Source organism: Fukomys damarensis, unplaced genomic scaffold (assembly GCF_012274545.1).
Source record: "Fukomys damarensis isolate Sample0158 unplaced genomic scaffold, DMR_v1.0_HiC HiC_scaffold_38, whole genome shotgun sequence".
Taxonomy (NCBI): Eukaryota; Metazoa; Chordata; class Mammalia; order Rodentia; family Bathyergidae; genus Fukomys; species Fukomys damarensis.
In genome coordinates this window covers 2321588-2328394 of record NW_022900950.1, presented here as the reverse complement: position 1 = coordinate 2328394, position 6807 = coordinate 2321588, and positions in this window count along the sequence as shown.

The window sequence follows — 6807 nt, the reverse complement described above, 5'->3', positions numbered from 1 at the left end:
TTTTTTTGAGACAGAGTCTCACTATGTAGTTGAGACTGACCTGGAATTCACTGTGTAGCCCAGGCTGGTTTTGAACTCACAGTGATCCTCCTGCCTCAGCCTCCCAAGTGCTGGGATTACAGGTGTGCCCACCATGTCCGGCAAGATTTGGACACTTTAAACCCAGACCTCTTCAGCATCAATGATTAAGTGCATGGTGTGGAAAATGACCTGTGTCTTGTGAGATCGCTCGACACTTTGATGTTCTGTGGCCACCCTCTGGACTCCTATCTCATTGTTTTCAGAGTTACAAAAGCATTCGGACAAGAGCAATGATGAACCAGTGTGAATCCAACACCATTTTCTGGAAAAATAACTCCATGAAAAAATTTTTAACTTATGGAAGGAGGGACTGTACTATCACCCTTGTATACAAAGACAAGTTCTATTAAGTGTTACATTTCAATATTAAATGCTGCTGCTAATTCACAGGGAGATTCAGATTTGACTTTATCACTGAAATAGGAAATGTATTATTGGGATATCCTAAAGAATAATCAATGTTATGGAGAGAGAGACATTTTGCGGGACCTGATAGAAAAGGCCATGAGCACCAGTAACGTAGAACCTCTGGAAACCGCCCAGGACTCTAAGGTCATGCCGTGTTCTCAGTTTGCTTTCACCTTACTGATACACTAGAGGTAATGCAACTCTAGGAAGAGAAATCCTCACATGACTCTGTAGAGTGATAGAGTGGAAAAAACTACAGCCTGGGAGACAGAGTCCTACATTTGAGCCTTTGCTTCACTGCATTATCGTGGCCTTCGAGACCTTCTGCTTCAACCATTTACTTGGTTTTAGCATCAGTTTTCTTATCTGTAAAATGGAGGTGCAAATCTCTGATTCACACAGCCATGAAGTTCAAATGAAATAATCCACTTGAAAACATTCAGTGAACTAAAGCGCATCACATATTGTTTCATTATCATTGTTATCTTCCTAATAAAATTATCTAATAAAGAATATATTCAGGGTTTTTATTTTTTACCTTTTATGGGAATTTTGAATTTTCTAGTATTCGCTAAGAGATTTCTTAAATAAAAATTGTTTGAGCTGGGTGTGATGGCACATGCCTATAATTCCAGCACTCTGGAAGGATGAGGCTGGAGGTTCAAAGTTTGAGCCCAGCCCAGGCAACTTAGCAACTTAGTGACATCCTGACTCAAAAGAAAAGGAAAGGAAAGAAAAGAAAAGAACAAAAACAGGTTGGCTGAGTTATGTAGCTCAGTTCAGTTCAAAAGCCTTAGGTTCAATCCCCAGTACTGTAAGAAAAAAATATTTCTGAAACAACTATTTAAACAGACATACATGATTTAAAATAGACTACTTTGCTTGTATCATGTAAGGTATACGGATTACTTAATAATTAAGACAAAGATTTTATAATTTGGTTACTGTTTGAAAAGTTGAGGATGGAAACATGAATAAGTATAAATTCAAAATGAATGAAAGATCTGGAGGTGACAAAGACTTCTTTTCTTTCAATATCTGGGATAGTGGTAGAAGCGAACATATTTATACTACCTGATAGAAAAAGAAGGAACGAAGCCATCTTTGTCGGTAAATAGCAGCGCAGCAGTGAATAATATTTTTGCTCTAATACTTTTTATGTTCTTTCATAGGTTTTTATGAAACTCCACTATAATTTAACATCTCCACAAATCCTTTTTAAAAACTATACTGTTAATTATAAAATGAAATATTGTCTACAAACTGTTCATCTATAATTAAAACAAAATAATTGTCACTTTAACTTTGTTCATGTTTTATGCAAGTATAGCTGTGACAAGTCTAACATTATTATTATGAAGTAGTTTAATTATCTTTATTCTGATTAACGTAAGCGAACAGAGGAAAAAATAAGCTACTGGCATCTCACAGAGAGGCAGTCTTCCCAAAGAAGGCAAAGAGGTACTGGCTAGAAAAACATAACTTGACATATTTAACTTAACTATATTCCAGTGCTACTTTTGTTTGTGATAGTTATTTTTCTTAGTTACTGAGATGGAAAGCTATAATAAAAATTATGACAAGCTCAGATATTCACCCACATGCTTTTTCGTTTTTTGATACTTGGAATTGAACTCAGGACCTTGTGTTTGCGAGGCAGGCAGTGGCACCACTGAGCTAAATCCCTGGCCCTCCAACATGCTTTTTGATGATCATACTTTTTGTAGGTAAATGCTCTGTTAGATAGACCAGGCATTGGTTCCTCACAGAGACATTGACATACATATTCTTGGAATGATTTAAATATTTAAAGTTAAGGTGAGACACATTGGAACTGTGCAGGTTTGGCACATGTCTAGGTAGTGTGTTCCTTTTACTGCTTTCTGTTTTCACCACAGCCATTACCAAAGGGCTCTAATAGAGACAGTAGGTGTCCATGGAAATAGTATTTTGTCTTTCAGAGATAGACCTGTGTATATACATGGACAGATATAGTTTTTAAAACAAACTACTTGTAGATTGATACTTTAATAAGGACCCTTGGGCAGTGGATATAGCTTAGTGGTAGAGTGCTTGCCTGGCGCAGTGAAGGTCCTGGGTTTGATCTCTGGGGTGGCTCCTTTAACTACTAAGTTTGAAGTTAGCCAAAACAGTAGTATTAGAAAGGAGACAAGATGAGCACTTAACATCTGAAAGACTATCAGAAAAACTTTTATTTTTATCACCATTGTGAATACATCATAATAATATCTATTTATTTAAATATGACAACATGTCTTGTTCCTTGCATCTTTTGGTAACATGTAAAAGATTTTACTCATTCTATTGTTTATGAATTTACTTGTGAAATAGGAAATATCATTCAGATATTTAATGTACGTTCTTTTATTAAAACAGGCATTCTAACAAGAAACACTAGAGGGCATTCATTACTTTTTGAAAAGATATTTGTACACACCATTTTAATGTGCAGTTGTTTATACACAATGCTATTTGTTTATATACTTGAGAAATGAAATACAACATTTTCTCCAATATCTCAGCATATTACTGAACACTCAAAAAATCTAAACAACAACCAAAGATGAATGCATGGGTTACAAGGCACAAGGATACCTAACATACATTGCAGTTAAATGGAAACAGATTCTTATGTCATTTTTTTCCTTAAGTCATTTTTGATGTGATATAATTTCTTTTAAAATATGTCAACAAATGTTACAAATTATCAAATTTTTAAGAATCTTCAGCATAGAAAAATTGCCATAACTTCAAATTTTCCTTTGTTCTAAATGCATGTGGAATTTAAAAACACAAGAATAAATGATATCAAAATAGTATAGATAAATTACACATTTCCAAGTTGTCATTTTATTATATCACTGATATCACCCTGTTTTTATTCTGTTCTCAGTGCTCTCATTACACCTTTTTGCTCTTTGTGTAACTTATTTGTTTGTGCATCGACTCTTTCATTAGGCACATTATTATTTATGTACAGAATGTTGTGATGAGTAATTGTGTGTCCGCCACAGCAGAATATACCCATAAAATTTGAGACTAAGTGTGAATCTTCATAAATTTCTGCTATAGAAATGACAGGGATAAGCAGTTTTGTTTACCTTTAATTTCTTTTTAATGAGGTTATTTTGCACCTATCCTTTAGTTTCAGCTATTCAGTTATAAGTTACTGTTGCTCATGCCCTTCTATCAGGAACTAAAAGTGTCTTCATTCCACAACAGTGATTATGCTCAAGGATATTCCAATAAATAGGTGGCTGTATATTTGTATGCTTGATTTTAGACCACAATACAGAGAACAATAGGAGCATGGCTGCGGGTGTATGTAGCTCACTGTGGGTGTAGAGCACTTGCTCAGCACGCATGAAGCCCTAGGCTTGACTCCCCAACAGCTCTGGAAAAACAAAACAAAGCAAGCATAATGTGAGCAATTCTGTAGATAGGGGTCCTTACTAAGACTTTTTTATTAGTGCATATTTGTAATACAGAATAGTGATGTTAATTTTGGGAGACTGGTACATTCATATAACATACTTTGATCATTTTCAACCCCTTTACCCTGCTCTTCCTTCCTTTTCCCTGGATGTGATCCTCATTCTCGTCTCTAAATCTACCTTCCAGTTCTCTAACATCTCTTATTTATTCTATTTTTATTTATTTATATTTTACTTTTATTTACTTATATTTTAGGTTTCTAGTGAGATAAAACATTCAAACTGAGTCTGACTGATTTTACTTAGCATGATGGTCTCCAGCACCATCCATTCTCATGCAGAGGACATGATTTAATTTTTTTATGATGGAATAATCCTTGTGTATCAGTCAATGATTTCTAGAGAAAACAGATTTAATGCAAGACATACAGATAGGTGAGAATTTACAAAATCGGCTTACATTGGTGGACTACAGTCAGGTGTGCACACTGGGGATGTGAAGGGTCCAGTCAAAGGCCTGGGGCTCAGGGTAATTTCCCATGCAAGTCCATATCAGGAGGCCAAAGGGTCAGTGCTGGAGGCTAAGAGTTTGCACTGGAAGCCAGGAGATGATGCACAAGGTGAAGTCTCCTCCAAAGCAAACAGAAGCAATGCCATCTTCATTGTTCCCCTTTCTATTCATTCTGGAGATACTCCTCCCTCGTGTGGGTCCTCCACACCCAGACCTATGCCAAGCCAATTAAGTTGGGTGTTACTTACTCCAGTTGACACAGTCAGTCGACCACCATACTTTGAATATCTATACTGCATTTTCTTTATCCATTCAACTGTTTGTAGGCCTCTAAGATGTTTCCAAAGCTTAGTTATTGTGAATCATGCCTCAATAGGCATGGGTATGTATGGGTATATGTGTGATACCTTTAATTCTTTCAGCAATATATCCATGAGATGTGTAGCTGGGTCAAATAAAATTTCTATTTTTAATTTTTTGAGGAATCTCCAGACTGATTTCAGTAGTGGTTGTACTAATCAACATTCCTACCAACAATGCAGGAAGGTTCTGTCACCCATCCTCACTGGTATTCATTGTTTTTTGTGTGTGTTCTTGACGATAACCATTCTGTGTTAAGATGGAATCTCAAAGTTGTGATTTACTTTTCTTTAATGGCTAAATATATTGAATATATTTTTCATATACTCTTGACCATTTATACTTTTTCTTGTGTGAAATGTCTGTTTAGTTATTTTGCTTATTGCTTTGATTGGATCATTTGTTTTCTGGGGGTTAATTTCTTTGAGTTCTTTATTTAGTCTAGATATTAGTCTATGCTGTGACCTGCACAGCATAGGGTCAGGAGCCAGGGAGAGCAGTGGGAGATGAAGAAAACTGAAGAATAACAAGAAAGAATGAAATATACCAAGATTATTCTTAAAAGCTGGGATCAGGTGGAACCATAGCTTTCGGGAACTAATGGTTGCCTGGAGTTCCACCCACTCTTTCTTTATAGTAGAAGGCAAACAGGGAGATAAGGTGGGGCAAATAGTGCTACCTGGCCTAAGTGGCATAGGTGGAATTGTGTTTTGATTGGGTCACGTGCAGGAAGGGAACAGGGACGGATACATAATGTGACTGTTCGCTGGGGCTGTGCCCTCCAGGGTCTACAATCTATGGAGGGGAAGAGGAGGAGGGAGAGGGCAAAGGACCATGTTCAGGCTCAGCCCATGGCAATTAGTTCTCTATCAGAAGTATCAGAAGAGTATCTAGCAAAATTTTCTCCCATTCGATAGGTTATCTCTTCACTGTTGATTGTTTCCCGTTGGACAGAAGATTTTTATTTTATTTTTTAAAATTAATTTTATTGGTACATTCAAGGTATGCAATGTTATGACATTCATCATTGGAAATTTGTACCTTTACTTAATCCATCTTGGTTCTTATCTTTCCCTATCCCCCGTCCTCTCTTCAACCCCTTCACACCTCCCTATCTACAAAGACTTTGTTTCCATTTTTTCTTTTTCTCATGTTAATTCCATTCCCATCTTTTTTTTCCGTACCCCTCCCATTTCCCCTTCTACTTTGTAGCTTTTCTTCCTATTTCAAATTATCTATTACACCTTTTAGTCTTTATTTACACTTTCAGTTTCTCATACTAGAGAAACTATTTGGTATTTACACAAATGGGTCCTATTTATTTCACTTAGGAGTATCACCTCAATGTGAACCCTTTTGGCTATAAATGTCTCTAGCTTCTCATTTTTTATGGCTGCATAGTACTCTGTTTTATAATAGTACCACATTTGCCTCATCTAGTCTCCTGTTGATGGGCAATTAGGCTGCTCCCAAGTTTAAGCTATTACAAATTGTGCTGCTATGAACATGGGTGCACATATATCGCTGTGGTATGATTGTTTTAATTCTTTGGGAAAGATACCTAGCAGGGGGTAGAAGGGTCAAATGGGACCTCCAATCCTAGTTCTTGGAGGTGTCTCCATAATGATTTCCACAGTGGTTGCACCAGGCTACGCTGTCACCAGCAGTGGAACAGGATTCCTCTTTCCCTGCATCCCTGCCAGCATTTGTCATTGGTTGATTTCATGATAGCAGCCATTCTTTCTGGGGTGAGGTGAAAAGAAGCTTTTTAAATTGATGTAGTCACACTTGTTGATTATTGATATCATTTCCTGTGCTGTAGGAGTTCTGCTCAGGAAGTTGTTGCTGGGGCCTATGGCTTCAAGTATGCCCTGCCAGCATTTGTTATTGGTTGATTTCTTGATAATAGTCATTCTTTCTGGAGTGAGATGGAATCTCAGGATTATTTTAATTTGCATCTCTTGAATGGCCAGTGATGTTGAAAAATTTTCC